Source organism: Sarcophilus harrisii, chromosome 2 (assembly GCF_902635505.1).
Source record: "Sarcophilus harrisii chromosome 2, mSarHar1.11, whole genome shotgun sequence".
In the NCBI taxonomy this organism is placed as follows: domain Eukaryota; kingdom Metazoa; phylum Chordata; class Mammalia; order Dasyuromorphia; family Dasyuridae; genus Sarcophilus; species Sarcophilus harrisii.
This window is the reverse complement of record NC_045427.1, coordinates 545,475,992-545,496,645: the sequence shown is the minus strand read 5'-3', so window position 1 is coordinate 545,496,645 and position 20,654 is coordinate 545,475,992. Positions and strand designations below refer to the sequence as shown.

The following is a 20,654-nucleotide window of genomic DNA, read 5'->3' as shown; positions in this document are numbered from 1 at the left end:
AATATATTATGAAAAAGATCTGCAGTGAATATTTAGAAAAAGAAGTGATGAACATGGAAAGCCTGTATGACTTTATTAAGAATAAAGCATATTTCTATTGTGTCTCTGATTAGAAAGTAAGCTACTTGAGGGGAGGGACTTTTAGTTTTTGTATTTGAATGCTTATCACAATATTTGGCACATAGTAAGAACTTAAGATAAATTCTAGTTGATGGATTGATTGACCAGATTATTAAATCAAAAAGATACTGTGGATATCTTAGACTAGTAACATATTTGTAAAATCTCTAATGCTATCATTTTAGATAACATGGACAAGTAAAGACCAGAAAATGCACAGAGAAAATGACTTAGGAATTGGTTGAATGATCTGACCCAAAGAGCAGATTATTAATGACTTGATGTCAACATGGAAGATTTCTCGAGGTTTGGCTATTTAACATTTTTTATCAGTGGTTTAGAGAAAAACATAGCTGGAATTCATATGATATATGTAGGTGACACAAAGTTGAGCTATATAGCTAAAACTTACAGGCTTGTATCTCTAATTGCTTATTAGAGATCTCAAACTGTATGTTCAATCTTAAACTAGATATATCCCAAATTGAATTCTTTATCTTTTCCCCCAAAGCTCCCCTCCCAACTTCCTTATTACTTTCCAAAGTACCACTTTCTCCCCAATCACCCAAGCTCTCAACAAAGGTCATCTTCAATTCCTCTTTCTCTCCGTCAGCCTCTCCCATATCCCTGTTGTCAGGGCTTGTCAGTTTACCTTTATGACATTTTTAGTCTATGTTCTCTTCTCTCCTCTGACACTTCCACTACCCTGGTTCAAACCTTCACAACCTCATTCCTATTACATTATTATACTGTACAATAGCTTACTAACTGGTCTCTCTGCCTTAGTTTTCTGCCCACTCCAGTCTACCCTCCATTTGACTATCAAATTTATCTTCTTAAAGTGTAGTTCTGACCATGTTACTTCCCTGCCTCACTTCTTCCCCATTCAGTAAGCTGTAGTGATTTTCTGTACCTTTAGAATCAAATATAAATTCCTCTGGCATTCAAAATTCTTTATACCTTGGTCCCTTTCTACTTTCCGGTCTTCTTACATTTATATTCTCCACTTCTATGTACTCAGTGATACTGATTTCTTTTCTATTACTCACACAAGACATTCTATCTTTATTGGTTTTTTTTCCCCACATCTGGAATGCTTTCTCCTCTCAATTCGGCCTACTGGTTTCCCTGGCTTCCTTTATGTCAGTCAGTCAATTGGTCAGTCAATAAGCATGTATTAAGCATGTATTAAGGACATGCTTCACATCTGAATGATACACAGTACAGATAAACTATGTATAATGCCCTTGAAATCCCAGCTAAAATCCTAGTTTTTATAGAAAAACTTTCCAAATTCCTATATTTTAGTGCCTTCCCTCTATTATCATCTCCAATTTGTCATGTGTGTATGTATGTCATATATATACACATATATATAAATCACACACACACATATATATATTATATAACATGCCCACAGAGCAATTTTGGTAAATATTACATATCATATGTGTGTATAAATACATACATATTTGTATGTATTATATGTGTGTATGTATATATGTGTATGTGTGTCCATATTTGCCACAATTGTTTCAAGTTTTTCCCCATTAGATTATGAGGTCCTTGAAAAGAGAGACTTTTCTTTTGCCTGTTCAGCACTAGCACATAGTAGGCATTCAATAAATGCTTATTGACTCATTGACTAGATGATAAAATCTGAGGATCCAAAAATATCTCAGCAGGCTTGAAAGTTTGGCTGACTCTAGTAAGATAAAATCTTCCAGTTAGGTTCTCATGACTAGATAAATTTCATCTGAAAAACATCTGGAGGTTTTAGTGGGTTGCAAGCTGTACATTAAAAATAACCAAAATCTGAATTCATAACCAAAAAAAATGAATTCATTCAAAGGTCACATTAAGAAAAGTAGAATGTTTAGGACTGGGGAGCTGATGTTTTTCTTTTATCCATGTCTAGTTAGATTACATTTTAAATATCGCATTCCAGTTATCCCTTTTAGAAACTATATGGAGAGGAGGACAAACAGTATGCTTAAATGACTCAAGGTCATGACATATGAAGATTGGCTGATGGGGTTAGTGATGTTTATCATGGAAATAAGAAAATTTCTGGGGAATAGAATAACTATCTTTTAGCATTTGTAGGATTGTCAAGTAGAAGAGATTAGACTTGTATTTGGCCTCAGAGGACAGAACTAAGAATAATATAGAAAACTTCAGAGTCAAATTTAGGCTTAAAATGAGAAGAAACTTCTGAATAAATTAGAGCTTTGAAAAATAAAATGGAAGATTCCCTGGAAGATAGTGGGAACATCCTCTTTAGAGCTCTTCAAACAAGGATTGGATGATTACTAGTTGAATATTTAATAGAAGGAATTCTTGTTCAGGGATGGGTTGTACTGAATGGCTTCTAAGATTGCTTCCAATCTAAAATTCTGAGGTTCTGTGATTTTATTGCTCATAATAAAGACTAAGGAAACATGGCCAGGACATCCATTTTCAAGTTTGTTTACAATTGTTGGCAGAGATTCTGATGAATCTTCCATACCATACTCCTTAATTTATAATGTCCTCAATTGTATGAAGGATGTTAAAACTACCATTAAAACTCATTTTTATTACATGTTTGAGATGTGAGGGTTGGTGGACCTGCTTTCAATTTCAAATCAAGTCAAGTCAACAAGCATTTATTAAGTGTCTACCATGTATTAGATACTATGTAAATAAACAGAGATTAAAAAATAAAACAAAACAAAAAAAGCAAAAATAATCCTTGCCATCAAGATGTTCATAACCTAATAGAGAAGACAAAAGGGAAGCAAGTATGAACAGACAAGATATAGACAAGATAAATTGAAGATAATCTCAGAGGGCACTAGAATTAAGGGAATTTAGAAAGACTTCTTGTAGAAGTCTGATCTAGGATACTCCTGCATGAACTTATTTTTAACAAGATTTTATGCTTCTTTTACCGTGACTGCCAATGCTTTGAGTGATGGGATCAGAAAATTCATGAGAAAGTCATCCAGTCCAACTTTCCATGTAGTAAAGACAATTTGTTTGTAGCTTCCTTGAGAATTAATTATCCATTTTCTGCTTTCATATCTTCAGTGATGGAGAACTCATAGCTTTCTGCAGTAGCTATTGTTGGCCACTCAGATGGTTAGAAAATTATGACATTGATATGGTTTGTTTCACTGCAATTTCCTAATTTTATCTCATTTACTAAAACAGTCATATTTTTCCTATTCTTTGTGATATCTTCACATAATTATAGTTCTATCTCACTCCCTTTAGTCTTTTCTTCTAATATCTAACCATATACTGTTCTCTCATATCCTTTCATATATGGCATGGTTTCTAAACCTTTTGTTATACTAGTTTATATGATCTGGAAAGTAAAAGAAAAAGAAAATAGAGAAGAAAGGGAAACAATTATCAGTGAAAAAAATGAGACCTCTCAAAAAAAAAAATAAAAATATGATCTTTAAAGGCAGTTGCAAGAACATGAATCTTATATAACTGGTTCTCCTCAAAAAACAGATGAGATAATTTAACAAGAGTTTCAGGTAGAAGTCAACGTAGGGTCTCACAGAGGGTGTTAAGTATGTAGCTGATGTTACTTATCTTTCTTTCAATGTTGCCTTTTCTTACTCTTAAAATTTCTTCTATCTTTTGCCTTCTCTTTATCTCTTCTTTCTTCTATTTTTATTTATTTCATTTTTAAATGTTTTCTGATGACTGTCAGTGCCTTTGACTTTTTCCAAATCAAATATTTTACATGTCTACCCCAAGTTTGGGTGTTGAAGTTATGACTATTTCTCCTGTTTTGTTACTATTAGAAATCCCATTGCTGTTACTTTTTTCCTATTAGTAGTAGTAACTTATGCAGGCAGGACTTCTCCTCAGTCAGGATCATCGTTTCCCAGGGTTATTGGAACTTGACCAGACAAAAAAGCCTCTAATCAGGGATTAGAGAGAGAACCATTTGACATTTTTATCCTGGCTCTTTTGGGGGTCTTTAATTAGCATGATTGTAGTGCAAGAGATTACACTCATGGATTCTGTAGCTCTCTTGCTTAAAATAATGATTATAGAAGGTTCTTTTGTTACTGTTCCTGGTCATTTAGAAATTCTCTGATTAAAAGTGATTAAAAGTCTTTAATGTAAAATAATAGAGAATGTTTAGCAAATGGAACCAGTGCTCATCCTCAGAATTCATAGTCTTTTATGTTTAAATGCAATCATATAACCACATAGTTCTCTGTGGTCCATTCTGTCAATAGCACTTGATATTGTGGTTCAGAAAACTCTTCATACATACAGAAGGTAGAAATATGATTGTAATTTAAATAGGAGGGTATGTAGTGATTAAAGTCCAAGTTCAAGTTAATGTCAAGATTTTTTTGTTTGTGTTAATACAAATTATATAGGAGAAACTTAGAACTTTTTGACCTATGAACCTATCATTAGAAGACACAATTTGACTTAGGTGTTTCACTGAGTCTCTCTGAGGAAAACTTGAGTTCAATATAGACTATGGGAGTAATAATATGTTTCCTCTGTCCCATGTAGCAAGGAAAATTTATTCATTTAAAACAATGCATAAAGGTAAGATTTAGCTTCCCAATAGTAGGTAGTGACAATTTATTGCTTACACAAAGCAGATTTGTGAATTTTGTCAATGTAAGAAATGTCCAACATGGAAGCTCCCCTTTACTATGGCAGATTAAGATCCCCAAAACGACTTAGTTGTAAGTTCCAAGGCATTATTTTAAATACATCCAGGTTAACTGATATTCTTGGAATCATAGAAATATTAAGTATCAGAGACTGAATTTGAACCCTGGTTTTCCCAGACATAAGACCAGTACTCTGTGTACTTGGCCATGCTGTCTCTTATTGTCCCTCTAATCAGACCTATTGCTTGGACAAAAAGGAAGTGATTATAGTGGGGAAATAAGTTTGTACCTTTAAAGGGGAAAGAAGGCAGAGAAGTTATTTGATTCAATAAATATTTGTTGCTCAAAATAAAAAATTATGTGGTTTTGTTCATTTTACTTTCTCCATGAAGCTTTTTATTTTTCAAAACCATATATGAAAGACTTATGTTTTAGAAATTTTCTTTGGAAATTTAAAAATGTATCTTTTTACTATCTATTATAGTAAATTCTCTATGAGACAATGTGTCTAGTATAACAACTTCTGGATTTTGAATCCAAAGACTTCAGTTTGAATCTTGACTCTGACATCTCCTAGCTGTATGACCACGAGTTAATCGCCTAACTGCTAAATGCCTCCATTTCCTCATCTGTAAAATGAGGATAATGATAGAATTTTTCTGACTCATCCTATGGAGTTGTGAAAAGAAAAACACTTGGTAAACCTCAAAAGTTTGCAGAGATAAAATTTGAATTCTTACTAATATTAATTAAAGCTCTCTAATTCCATTACTTTGGGGAGTATGAGGTTGCTTCAAAATGCAGTGCCTGAAGATGATATTTATAATTAGGCCTTATTTCATTGTTCTGACCCTTTATAAGATAATAATGCCTTAAGCTTATGCAGCGCTTCATATCTTCCATGCTCTTTCAAATATTTTATATCATTTGATCTTCAGAATGACTTTGTGGGATAGGCAGGGCAAGTAATATTCTTTACATAGTGACAGCCACACCTGTAAGGCAGTTCTCCTGAGTTTAAATCAGGGTCCTTTTACTCTGCAACATTGACTGAATCAATCATTCTCAAAAAGTATGCTTCTGTAAAAACCAGTTTTTTAAACTGTGAGTCATGACCCCATATGTGATCTTGTGACTGAGTGTGTGGGTTAAAAAGTATGATTTATTATCAGTAAATGTTTGATTTGTATATATGTATATATAGGGTATGTAAAAATTTCTTGGGTGAAAAGAGATCCCAAGTAGAAAATGTCTAAGGAGCTCTGATGTAAAACAGTGGTGTGCTACTGGTTTCTACTAGTGTTCTGTGAATTGTATGAAATTTATACCTGAAATGGTCTTTACATTGGTAAGTTTTCTAGTTCTCCTATAGTATATACCATGATTCCTCCTAATACACACACACACACACACACACACACACACACACTGCTATAATAACTGGTCTAGATATTTCCTAGATTACTGGTTGAGTTCAAATATGATGAGAACAACAACAAAAAGAAAATATATCAATAAGCATCAGTGAAAAAAACATCTCAGAAAATAAATGGGTTAAAGTATTAGCCACAGTTCTTCACTATATTAATAAATCTTTCAGAGGATCTGCTCTGAATGAGATAGCCACAGTATCCCCTAGGGTACACTTTTAATTGCTTGAAAATGACATTATCCAAAATTTGGATGTTAACTATAATATTTATTACTATTCACCAGTATTCACCCCTATTCAAAGAATCATTAACTCTATTGTAATCACACTTATCGTTCTGTGAATTCCCACTGGAATGAAGTGGGGTGGGGAGAATCAGGATAATATTTGAAGCATCCTCGTCCAATGTAGGAGCAAAAAACCTGATTAAGACTCAGATTTGTATTCTAGTATTGTATCTAACCTATCTAGTTCTGTTGCTTTAGGAAAATCATTTAAACTTAGTTTCTCCACTAATCCAAATATATCACATCAATTCAATTTAATTCAACAAATATCTGTTAAGCATCTACTTTGGGCAGAAATGCTGGATTAAGTTCAGAGAGAATTATAGAGAGTTATTTTGAGGGTAACTGTTGACAGTCAAAATGTTTCAAAAATACCAAAGAACTATAACAAGTATTTCAAGCAAGTCAAGATATTAGATAGAGTGTATAGCAATGATGTCTAACTCAAATAGAAATGGGGGCCACTGAAGCATACAGAAAGATCTCTGTGGGTCACATATTGACTTAGAAAACCTTATCTTAACATTATCTGTATTCTGTTGAATTTTAATTTATTTTGTTAAATATTTCACAATTTGCATTTTAATCTAGTTCTGGCAATACTGAAAATTCTTGTTGAAAATTCCAATGCTTCAGGCCAAGCCATGTGCTTGACATTTCTGCTATATTATATAGTAGATTATAGTCAAAGTTCTTGGGTTTGAATCTTAGCTGTATTTCTTACTAATTCCAAGTTTCTCCATGTATCATTTGTATCCATTGTATCATTTATTTTCATCTATAGAATGAGGAACTTGACCTCTAAGACTATTGCCAGCTCTGTTAAATACATTAAGATTTATATTACAATAACAGAAATAACATTCATAGAAAACTTTTTATAGCATGGTTGATATAAATAAAATCCAGTCTATAGTTATTTATTGAGTACTTATTCTTTGCAAGGATTGTGAATTTGAAGATGGCAAGGAAGATACATATTTGGGTACATATTTTATGTACCCAAGAATTGTATAATCTATTAGAGCAGCCAAAAAAAATTCCTATTATCATCATCTCCATTATTATCAATGCCAACAATATTATTCATATATATATATATGTATATATATATGTAAAACAACAATAAATTCACCTTCATCTTGTGTTTTGTTTTAGTTTTACAAAGTATTTTTCTCACTTGGTTATATTAGTTATTATTATTATTATATCATTGTCCCTATATACAAATTGATTATTGATTGATGATGAGTCACCGGGAGATATAAAGCCAAGAAGTGTCAGATCCAGGTCTTGAACTCAGGTCTTCTCATTTTAAATCTAATATTTTTTTCTTTTCTTTTTTTTTCTAACTCTGCCACACTACATGTTTTCTTTTTAATATTAACATATAAAACGATAAAAAAATTACAAAGAATTTAAATAACTCTTTAAGATAACATTGGAACAAATAGCACAGTGCATTACATGATTAATTGCTCAATTAATTGTCAGGAAAATAATTGCTCTGGGAGTTCTGAGAAAGGAAAAATCACTTTAGTTTGGAATGATCCACAAAGCTTTCTGAAAAAAGCTGGATTTCATTTGAATCTTGAAGAAAGGTTAGATTTTAGGTTGGCAGAAAGTGAATCAGGCCATTCCACACAGATTGATGGCATGAAGAATTGTGCAAAGGTGGAAAACCATGAAGTAAGTTTCAGATGCAGTGAATAAACCCATTCTCCGGGAGTGGGCTTCTTTAGGGACGTATTGGGTGATAGGACTAGGCTGTTGGTAATGTGAGGCTGGGGAGCCTAAACTTTATCCTATATAGAATGAAGATCATCTTTAAAGGTTTTGAGCAGGGATTGATGTCATTAAAGTAATGTTTTAAGGATATTAATGCCAGTGATATGTAGGGTAGATTGGAGGGAAAAAAGTCAATGACAAATGATGACAAATGTAGCAATTTAGTATGTTATCTCAAAGCTCTGAAGTTGGGTGGTGGCAACAAAAATGGATAGAAAATGATGGCTATTGCTAATTATATTGCAAACATAATTGCTGTGGGACTTCATTTCTATACAAGTATTTATTAGACATGGTAACTACATGGTACCATAGAAAGAATGCCAGGGTTGGAGTCATTAAGACTTTTCTTGGTGAATTTAAATCTGGCCTCAGAACCTTCCTAGCTGTGTGACCCTGGGCAAGTCACTTACCCTGTTTACCTTAATTTCCTCATCTGTAAAATGAGCTGGAGACAAATAGTAAATCATCTTAGTACTACTGCTGCTAAGAAAACCCCAAATGGGGTCATGAAGAATTGAAAATGTTTGAAAAAAATGACTGAACTCCTAAATTTATTAGACACTCACAGTACTCAAGACACTGAACTTATGATGTAACAAAGACAATACTTGCCTTCAAGATGATTACACTCCCTTAGAGAGAAACAGCATACACAGAGATACATATAATATAAGGTAGGGAGGGTATAAAATGAAGGAGAAACTAGATAGAAAGTTCCTGGAAAATTTGAGGAAGGCAAAAGCTCTAACAACTGAAGAGAGATTAGGGAATATTCTAGTACTAGAGGATATAACTTCATCTGAGCCTTGAAAAAAGAGAAATATTCCAAGTTGTACAAATGAAGAGGTGTTTGATTGACTAGAGGAAGTGAGAGAAGAAAGCTTCAAAGATGGCTATGTGTTTCTAACCTATAAAGATTGGGGTGGTGGTGGGGAATACACACACACCTGTAGGTTTAGGAATCATCTACATCAAGTTGTTTAAAATCATTTAAATGGATCCAATTTCCAGTGAAAAGTATAAGAAGAGAGATAAATTCAAGGATTGATAACTAAAATCCTAGGGAAAACCAATGTTTATTGTATGGTTATAGGACCATGAAGAAATACTCAAGGAGAAGTCATTATGAGAGGTAAAAGGAAAAACTAAGTAAATATAGAATTGTCAAAGCCAAGGCAGGGAGTGTAGATGGAAGAAGTTTTGAGTAGATAAGGGGGACCAACAGGGTTACAATTGGTAGAGAAAATCAAGAAGGAAAGACTGAAAAAAAGCTACAAAACTGTAATAAAATAACATTTAAAAGTAGCCCAAAATGGAATACATTTCTTTGAGAAAGCAATAGTTCATTTTCATTAGAAGTCTTCACTAAATGACCAATTTTTGGACATATTATGAAAGGAATTTTTTTTCAGGTTATGTGATTATTTTATAAGGCAGGTAGGTAGCATAAAGAATAAAGCACTGGATCAGGAATCAGGAAAATCTGAGCCCAAATAGAACCTCGGATACTGTGTGATATGAACCATATAATTTAGTCTCTGTTGTCTCAATTTCCTCATCTGTAATATAGAAATAATAATATCTACCTTCCAGGGTTGTTTTCAGGATCAATGAGATAATATTTATAAAGACTTTACAAACAGTATTATGTGCATTCTATCATTATTTTCATTATCATCATTTTTTTTTGGTATGGTTTGGATTAGATGACTTCTGAAATACAACTTTAGCATTCTGTGATATCTCTCATTTGGTGATTAAAGATCACAATGACCTTAGAAAATGCAATTTCAAAACAGGAGGCAATTTTGAAGTCAGTTTAAAGGGGATTAGAGAAAAAGAATGATTGGAGGTATCATTAGAGATTATATATTTGAAGTGTTAGACAATAAAAGAGGCAAAATAGAATGATAGCAAGATCCTTTGGAGATTTGGAGACAGGAGAGACTTGTTCCTGTTTGTAGGCAGGAAGAATGTGTCAATGAAGAGAGACTGCAGATGCTAGAGAAAAAGAGAAGATCTTATAAAGGAGGGAAGGAAGAAAAGAGATATATAGAATAGAGTTATTTAAAAGTTGAAAGGAAAGATGGAGAAAATAAAGCTTGATGATTTCTGTTTCTTAAGAAAGTATTGACCCTTATCTAGTGTCTTGTACTAGGTATTAGAGATACAAAAAGGAAGCAGTTCTTATTGTGGTGTTTGCCTTCTACTGAAGGTTTGCAACAAGTATATAGATAAACAAATAAAAGGTTGTTTTAGAAGGGAGAAAACATAGACAACTCAGAGAATCAAGGAGGTTTCCTCATCTTCTTGAACTAAGCCTTGATGGATGGTTGAATGGATGATTGGAATTTGGGGAGACAGAAGGACAAAGGAGAACATTATAGGTTTAGGGAATAGTTTTCATAAACTTATGGATGCAGAGGCTGGAAGGTTGAGTTTGAGGAACAGCAAATAGTCCAGTTTGGCTTGAATGCAGACTAATTGAAGGGGAGTAATGTGAAATAAGGCTGGAAAAAGAGGTTTAAACCAGATCACAAAGAGCTTTAAATTCCAGGGTAAGGAATGTTTTTCCATGTCTTAGATGGAAGAGGAACAATGAAGTTTTTTGAATAAGTGATATGGTGAAGCCTGTGTCTTTGAAAGATTAGTTTAGTAGTTTTTCAAAATTATGTTAGAGAGAACAGAATGACATCCATAAAAGGTATGTGGCATATGCCTGTATTCCTGATGCTGGTTTGTTTGTAGTTTGCTTGAATTTGGAAATTCTGAATTGTAGTGGGGCTAAAGTTCATCAAATATCTTCACTAATTCCAGCATCAGTATGGTAAGGCTTCAGGAACAAAGGGCTAGCAGCCTAGTTAAAGAGTGGTGAACTGATCCAGGTTAGAAAAATGGAACAGGTTAAAACTTCTTGTTGTACTTCCAGCTGTAGTGAGAAAGGACACCCAGGGGAAAGAGAGCTCTAGAAAGACAGACAGACAGACAGCTGCAGAGAGAGACAGAAACAGAGATAAAGAGACAGACAGATCAAAAAGAGAGACAGAGATTGAGAGAAGGAGAAGGAGGAGAGAGAGAGAGAGAGAGAGAGAGAGAGAGAGAGAGAGAGAGAGAGAGAGAGAGAGGAAGAAAGTATAGGAAAGAGAGATATGTAAAAGATACAGGAAGGAGCCTTGTAAGATACTTAGAGAATGGAAGATGGATAATGAATCAGCAAGGTAGGAAAATCATGAAAGCCAAGACATTATGGAACAAAGCTAGAGAGAAGCTTTGAGTTTATCTGTTTTAACCCTTTTATTTTACAAATGAGGAAACTGAAGTTCAGTTAGATCAAAACATTTGCCCAGTGATATACAGGTAATAAATTACAGAGCCATGAATTGGACCAAGGTTCTTAGACTTACAACACTTGAGGAGGAGGTGATCAAAATATACTGAAGCCAAAGCAAATGTGCACTGAGAAAGGGCCGTTATTTGATTTGACTAAGAGATCTGGATTGTCTCAGAAAGAAAGAAATTTCAGTAGAATGGTGAAGTCAGAAGCTCAACTGAAAAAGGTTAAGAAATGAATGAATGTTGAAGATATGGAAGTAGGAAAAAAATCATTTTTCTCTGAGAATATGGGTATAAAAGGAAAGAAAAATAGAATGTTATACTAAAGGAAATATTTTCCCTGTCCCAAACAATTATTCTTTTTTTTTTTTAATTTAATAGCCTTTTATTTATAGGTTATATGCATGGGTAACTTTACAGCATTAACAATTGCCAAACCTCTTGTTCCAATTTTTCACCTCTTACCCCCTCACCCCCCTCCCCCAGATGGCAGGATGACCAGTAGATGTTAAATATATTAAAATATAAATTAGATACACAATAAGTATACATGACCAAACCGTTATTTTGCTGTACAAAAAGAATCAGACTCTGAAATATTGTACAATTAGCTTGTGAAGGAAATAAAAAATGCAGGTGGGCATAAATATAGGGATTGGGAATTCAATGTAATGGTTTTTAGTCATCACCCAGAGTTCTTTCTCTGGGCGTAGCTGGTTCAGTTCATTACTGCTCCAATGGAAATGATTTAGTTGATCAAGTTGCTGAGGATGGCCAGGTCCATCAGAACTGGTCATCATATAGTATTGTTGAACAATTATTCTTTTTACATAAGAAGTCATCTTATCCAAATCATGGCTGAGTAGAAATCTCATCTCTTTGTTGTAGCCAAGTTCATCTCTTCCTCAGAGGTAGTTTGGACAATATAACATCTTGGCATAACCCCTTCTCTTTAGAAATGAGGTTCTTACCCAAATTAAACACGGGAAGATCTCCTGGGATTCTATGTAAAATTTTACCCCAAGATAGTGTAATAAATGTTACCAAATACAGAGAACTTTGGGAAAAAAACACACAAATAAGCAAAAATAAAAAATAAAACCATAGATGTTGTGGAAGTTTCCTTTCTTATTCTATTCTAAACTGTGCTAATATCTAACTTCCAAATGAAGGTAATAGCCCCTTGACTTTCTTGATCCCAGACTCTGGTTGACACCCCCAGGTTTCCTTCATTCCTGACTACTTTCTACCAACAACCTATCTTGACGCCCATTTCCTCTTTCCCTTTTTACTCTGGTGACACAAACTCTAGATCCCAAGAGAATATTTTATATAGTTTATTCACAAAGGTATAAAAAGAATGCAGAAATATTTTAAAAATAGCCGCCACTATTTGAGAATCTTTTTTTTTTTTTTTTTTTTTTTTACAAAGACAAGCTACCAAATATAGACCACATGTTACCTAAACTTGCTAAGCTATTTTCTAGTTAAAGTTGGGCAGACCTCTCTCTGCCACCATGATTCAGTTTGGGATGTGGAGCTCATCCGCTAGTGGGGCTGCTCCCATTCTCACCTTATAAACACAGGTAAATACATTCAGTCTAGAATATTTATATAGCTAAACCCCAAATTATAATAAGCGTGCATTTTTAATGCTATTTGTTCTCTGTGGTGTACAATCAGAGATGGACTCTTAGACAAGTAAGAAACTATAGTTGGTAGCCTTTTTTTGATGACCTACCAGGAAAAGATATCTCTCCTCCTAAAATGAGAAGGGGGAAAAAGAACTAATGCCAGACATTTATTACAGTAGTTCCTGATTATTCTCCTCAAAGAGTAATTCAATCCAACACTTAGTTTATTGCCAACATTCTTAAAAGATACCTCCATAAGAATCCATGCCTTATTTTTTCACCTTGGCATAGAATTATACTCCCATCACGCCTGCTCCTCACCCTCAGCTACAACTCTGTGAGCTAAACCATTTTAGGTGTAAATTCACTTTCAGCAAACTCCCTTGGAGCATCTGTGTACAGCTGGAATCAGACTTGGCAAAGTTGGTAAGTGGATTAGGGGAAAGTAGATGGATGCTCACTCTTCCTTGGCTTTGTTCTCTTCTCTAGAAGAATCAAGAAATCATTCCCCCCAAAAGGTAGGCATCATTCCTTAGGTTGAGGATCAGAGTTAGACATTATTTGGATGTGAAGTAGACAGCAAGAATATTACTCATAAGTTCTGATATGATTTAGACATATAGTAGAATTCTTTTGTAACACAGCTTATTGTGACATGAATCCAGGTATACTTCCCTGTGTAATCTAACAGTTTTTCTTCTCGAGTACTATCATAACACAATCAGATTATAAGACAACTTTTAGCCCATCTCTCAAAATAACATTGTAAAGATAATCTCAGTATATTTTTGGGGCCACAAAATTGACTTCTGAGCGCCAAGAAAGGCAGATGTCTCATTCTCATATAAAAAGTTCCCTTCTTGAGCTTTGATTTACTTTTTTTTTAAATTTGGGAACATTTAGATATTTAGGAACATAAATTGACTCTATGTAACTTTCAGCACTGACTGGATGGTGTTCATGATTTGATTTTGTCAGTGATAGCTATCAAGATGTCATTTTGAGGACTTTACCTACCCAACCTTAAGAATCTAGAATATGGGCCATTCAAGAGACATTTACTGATTAAGGTCTGAGTGGGGAAAACAAACTCACTTTTCATAGACCAATTAGTTCTCAGAGCTACCCATATTGGGGCAAGTGCCTTTAACTTTCAGACCAATTCTTTGAAGGGAAAACACCAAAAATTTGGATATGGAAAAAGCAATGAACTGCTCTTAGACATTAACAAGGAAAGCAATAAAAGCCTATGAGTCAGGATCGAACTATTTTGTCTTTAACTTGTTTGTCGCTCATACATCCCAAGAGGTTACAGGTGTTCTTGATGATGTGATTTTTTTTACCCTCAGAGAGTCAGTGAATGCCCAGTTTGGAAACTGAGGAAGTGGAAAAAGGTCTTTCAAGAGGCCTTCACTTGGACACTCCTTGATGTCTCCTCTAAGTCAACTCAACTCAAGACAGTGATAGTAGATAGAGGCAGAAGGATGTAGTAAGGAGGTAGACAGAGGTTCATTCAGTAAGATTTGATTATGTCCCAGATTTGCATTCCCAGATTTGACACACTTTAACTGTGTGATATTGAATAAAATCAGCTTCCCTCTCTGAACCCCATTCTCCATCTAGACTAGAGCATGTGAATGTTGTTAAGCAATTTTCATCATTCTTGGCCCCGTCTCCCAGGGGTATTGTAAGGATAAGTGAGTGAATGTCTAGACAGGGTTTTTAATTTTTGAGATGGAAAGTCCTAGATAAATGCAAATTGTTTTGATGGTAGTGGTTGGTGGTCACAGTGCTACAAATGGATGAAAATATAGTAAGTAGGAGAAAGGCTAGACAAGAATGCTGTGGCTGCAGGGAGAAAGGAGGAGAAGTTTACACAGCCCTCAAGCTAGGACAATTGTGTGCCTAGACTTCTGGATCGTAGGAAGGAAATCTCTTCTCTGCTCCATTCTTTAATTTTCCAAGGTAGCCAGGCCTGAGGAAATTTCATCTATCACTGGTCCCTTTCTACCAACTTCTCAGTGAAAAAATGACCTTTTCTTAACTCGTTGTTGTTGTTTTGTTAATATGGAGTAGCAGAGATGCCTGAAAGTAAATTCAGGAAAGATGTTGGGAAGACCCTAAAAGAAAACTTGTTATTTGCCTTTTCTTCTCAGAGGACCAATGACTTCACCAAAGTGATGTCTTGATTTGCAAGTGAATTGGATTTAGATCTTTTTTTCCTGACTCATCAGAAATCCAGTGGCAAGACATAGGTCAAGAACCCTGGAGATGGCCTTGGGTTCAATGGGAGACTACAACCATTTTAAGCTAATATCTTTCCCAGGTCTCAGTTTGTCTGAGACAATGTCCTACTAGGAGTTAAAGATTAGGTAAGAAATGAGGCAAAAGATGGTCTAGTTTCCCTTCACAAAAGAATCAGTCTGGGAGGGAGAAACCCTCAGAGTTTCTAAGCAATTGCTCAGAAATAGCAATTGCTATTTATCTAAAAATACCAAACTATTTTGATATAGAAGTGGAACCTGATGCTTAGGGAGGTTCTGGATAAAAAGGCATGTATTTCTGAGCTAATATGGCAACTCACCATGATCTCAATCCAAAAGAAAAATTCAAGATAGTTGGGAGGTAGATAAAGTGAATCCAGGAAGCCTCTATGGTGACATTTGATTGAGCTTAATTTTATAATCCTATATGATGTACCTCAGCAGTTCTGTACTTTTGGGAGTGAAAAACAATTACTTCAGTTCTCTCTCCTACTCTATACCTCCTACCAATCCAAAATGGCCTTATGGTGAAAACCTTTTTGAAAACCTTTTGAAAACTCTACTTTCTGTCTTTGGTACACCAAGGAGAGGGAAAGAAGATATTCATGTTTAGGCCAAGAATTTGGTACTATGAGACCTAAATTTGGATTCTGGCTTAGCTATGTACTACTTGTAAAAAAAAGGTAACAATCTCTTTTGGCCTTGATTTCTCACTATGTAAAATAAGGGATCTGTATGGGGGAGACTCCCTAATCTCCTTTCTTACTCTACGTCTTATGAGTAGTGGTTGTCATAGAAAGCCCCAAAAGGGTCATGCTTTTTACTAGCTTTGGGATACTTACTAATGAAGATAAAGGTAAGAATTTTTAAAAAGGGAAAAAAAACCCTAGGTAAGACTTGATTTAGCAATTTTGCCTGGAATTTGATTTATTCCTCCTTTTCCAATTCTCTTTAATTCCTCTTCTCCACTCCCTTCCCCAGCCTCTAAGAAAGAGGACTTGTGTTTCCCTGCCACTAATTTTCAATATGTAAACATCTGGACTCCAGAGAATCATGTGGAAAGTAGAGCACACTAGTAGAATCATTAGGGGCAGGTAGGTGGTGCAAAGAGGACCAGTCCTTAATTCAGGAGAACCTGAGCTCAAATCTGGCCTCAGACACTTTAACCCTTTCTAGCTGTGTTGCCCTGGGCAAGTCACTTAACCCCAATTGCCTCAAAAAATTTACTAGTAGAATCATTGTAGCTTGAAATCCCCTACGTCTTCACTTCCATATTTGACCATCCTTGGTCATACTCCCCAAACAAGTCTTCCCAGTTTCAGGACATAGAGATAGAAAGGTTCTCTGTATTCAGGTAGGAAGAAAGTTATATAGAGCATTCCTCTTTGACTTGGAATAGTTAAGTTTGTGACTCCTCAGGATCTGGTATCAAATTTTTCCCCACATCACCCTCTGTGTGACTTTGGTACATCTGTTAACCTCTCTGTGCCTCATTTTTTCATGTGATAAATTGTCACTGACCATAACCAGGACTCCTTTCTGCAGTCAATTAATACTTACAAAGTCCTTTTCAAACAAGAAGTACCATGTAAATGCTAAGTGTTATTATGTAGCAACTTTTGGATGACAAATGAATACATTTGAACAGGAAATGTTTGAAAATAATCCAATTGAGCTCCATTTAGTAATGGGTCTATCCCCCTCTATAACCCAAAGCACTTTATGGAGTTAGGTAATAAAATTACAGTCATATAACAAATAACAGGGAGACAGTAAGAAGGAAGAGGCTAGAAGAAGAGAGGACTTCTGGGATCTGAAGTGAAATGGAGAGTTGTAGAGGCAGAAGATCCAGGGAGGTTGTTCCAGATGGCAAATACTGCAAGCAAAAGGCTCTTATACTTGCTCATAAAGACCTGAATGAGAGGGTGGGATTGTAGTGAAACCTAGAAAAGGAAATAGAAGGAGGGAGGAGGTGAGATAGTCTAGACAGACAGAATTTTCAAGGCAGCCCGCCCTCCTGCTTTCTCCCCAAGACATCCATCAGCTGACACAGAAAGTAGGATGTTTTCTTCTACTTGTAGGGCTAAAAGCCTGTGACTCACCTGTGAGGATTTAACCTGATCTTAGAGGCACATATTCCAAATCACTTAGCAGGTTCACTGGTACACGATGCACGTTCCCTCTCCTATCCTTGAGCAATCTTCCTCTCTCTCCCAGCTATGCCCACCATCTTCCCCAAATGGCCTCAGAGTGTCTGACTTGTTTCTCATAAAAACACACCTGGGAAGCTTTTGGATGTCAGGCTCAGTTCCAGAGTGGACAAGTAACTTTATCTAAATCTTGTGTAGCCTGGGGGAGGTGGAGATGGAGAAAGGAGAGGATTGACTCGAGCAGGGATGAGATAGAAGAAGCAGAGCAGGCCTCCTCCCCAGGAAGGAGGCATCCTACTACTGAAGATATACTCATCCATCTTCCCCACCTGCCTGTATCTTTTTATAGTTAGTTGTTAGCTCAGTCTTTCCCTGTGGTAGAGTCACAGTTCCTCCCCATCCCTCCTTCACACATACATACAGATATCCTTAACCCCATAGAGAGAATAACAGTAAATGCATTTTCTTTCTGCTCAGGGGTTTTTCTTAGGGAGAGGGGAGGAGCCAGTAAACTTGGAGTGGTGCCTTTCAGGCTATCAGACTTCAGCTTTTAGAATGTTGGAATTGCTCCACCCGAAAAGGAGTTCCAGAGAAAACAAACTTCGGATCCCGGCTCATATGGGAACCGGCTCATGTTCACGAAGGCAGTGGTGGATACCTTGGCAAGGACACCAGCAGTTCTTGGCCCCTATCTTTAATGAATCCGACACGGAGCCTTAAAGGGCCCTCGGACACCGCGTGGCCGGCCAGGATTGGAATCTCTCTGGAGCAGCTCCCACTCTCACAGTGGAAACTATCGGATGCCTGTTTCCCAGGAGTTAGAGTTGTAGGGTCCCAAGTGTTTCAGGAGTCTCAGTCATTCCTTATGTTTACAGTCTTCCCAGGGTAAGAAAGCTAGAAAAAGCTAATTCTGCCTTCCTCATATGGATACCTACTTTTCAAAAGATGAGTGGAAGAACCAACTCTGTTTCTTTTTGGAAATTAGCCATGTCTTTACTGTTAGAGAAAGGAGATCAATTAGGCTATTTTTGTGTCTGGGGTGCTCAAGTCCAAAGGTAGAAAATGCAATCATTCTGGTTCACAGAGTAATAATAACAGGTAACTATGGGGTCATTTCTTAGTAGGAGTGTGTGTGTGTGTGTGTGTGTGTGTGTGTGTGTGTGTGTGTGTGTTGGAGGATGAGGGGAGACAGGAGCAGAAATAAACTAGGTTAAGGAATCTTAATTCTATGCATGGCCAGTGAATAAACCCAATCTGACTCTTCTTCCTCAGTTTCTAACCCATAGAAAAAAATTGGAGCCAATTTCTGAATCTGGTTGTACTACACTCAAGGATATGAGCACAGACCATGTGTGTCAAACAGACCAGGTGCTCAAACAAGCAGAGCAGTTTAAATGTAGGAGCTAGGAAGGCCTTGAGCTCTGATTCTGGTTTGTTCATTAGTATTGGCCATATGCCTTGGAAAACATTTTTCCTTTCTGTATGCAATTGGGGCTCAATAATGGCCTTTTCTTCCTTCTATTTCTCATTACCACTGTCAGGGTTAGGGAAGCTATTTGTTTAGATCTTTATGCCCTAGTAATTATTTTCCATCCTTTGTTTGATTTCAAATATCTGAAGGTGTTATTGGATCTTAAATCTATGCCATATCTATGAAGTGCCATCCCAGTACACAAGTGAAATGGGGTGGAACAATGTCACTGAAATATCACATATATATATATATATGTGTGTATATATATATATATATACATATATATATATATATATATATATATATATATATGGAATCTCAGAAGGAAAAAACTTCTTGAGTATTTCAGGCAGAATTGTGGGAGAGATTAAAAGAGAGCAAATAAAAGGAATAGGAAGGAATTAGCTTCACTCAGCTTCAGAATAAAGCTTAGAATAACTTACCCTTTCTTTCCCCCCATCCCCATCTCCTTTATTCTCTCCCTTGATGATCCATGTTCCACTGAGTATGTTGTTCTTAGTTACTTTTCTTCTCCAAATTCTTCTTGCCAAAACAACCATATGAGAAGAATCCTGATCATCTCCTGCAGAAGTTGATAACACCCCAAGTTCCTACCTAAGATGTTTCAAAACTTAAAGCTTAGTAGTTCAGCCTTGCTTTGATTATGATAGCTTTTGGGGCCAGAGTTAGAGGATTTACTGGAACAGAATATGACATGTGGGAAAAAAAAAAAGTACTCAAGATCAATTGATGTCTTCTTTATTTCCTCTCCTCTTTTCTCCTAAATTTAACCGCACCCTTTATCCTTATCCCTTCCTGATTTCTCTCTGTCTCTGTCTCTTTCTCCCTCTCTCCCCCCTTCTCTCCTCTCTTTCTCCCTGCCTCCTTTCCTTCCTCCCTTCCTCTTTCTCTCTGTTTTTCTCTCTCCTTCTCTTCTCTCCCTTCTCTCTCTCCACCCACAAAACAATTATACACAAATGCTCACACAGTTTATATCCTTTAGTCCAGAGAAAGTACTGTATTCATAATAATGTTCATTGTAATCTGAAGTTTAAAAAGAAAAAGCAATTTCCATTTGGAGATCTGCTTTGCGTTACTCAAATTATAGGACTCTTCTTTATTACACCCAGAGCTATGTAGAGAGAAAAGGGAACAAACTTGAGGATTCTATTCTCTATTACTTTAACAAGGCTATTCAATGTGGTTGCTTCCTCTGTTGATCTTGTGGGGATGATTTCATCCCCATCTGATTTGACACTGGGAAAACTAACAGCTTGGGTGCTTTTGTTCCATGCTTTCCACCAGGTTGGTAGAACTGGTTGAATATAGTAGGCAAATAAGAAAAATGAGTCTCAGAAAAATTCCTTCCTTTTTTCTATATATGCATATATAATATATCTGTATATATACATATATGTATATATTTGCATGTATATGTATATATATATCTATAAATACACACATGTGTGTGTCATAAATCTTGTGCAATGTGAGAGATGACATTTTTCTTCTTGATTGCTGGTGAT

At 35.8% G+C, this 20,654-nt stretch overlaps 1 protein-coding gene across 3 annotated transcripts in view; it reads left to right on the top strand.

Annotated features, from left to right (window-relative positions):
• Nucleotides 1-20,654, top strand: part of NTRK3 (neurotrophic receptor tyrosine kinase 3) — a 451,535-nt gene that overhangs the window by 304,609 nt on the left and 126,272 nt on the right. The window lies entirely within an intron of this gene.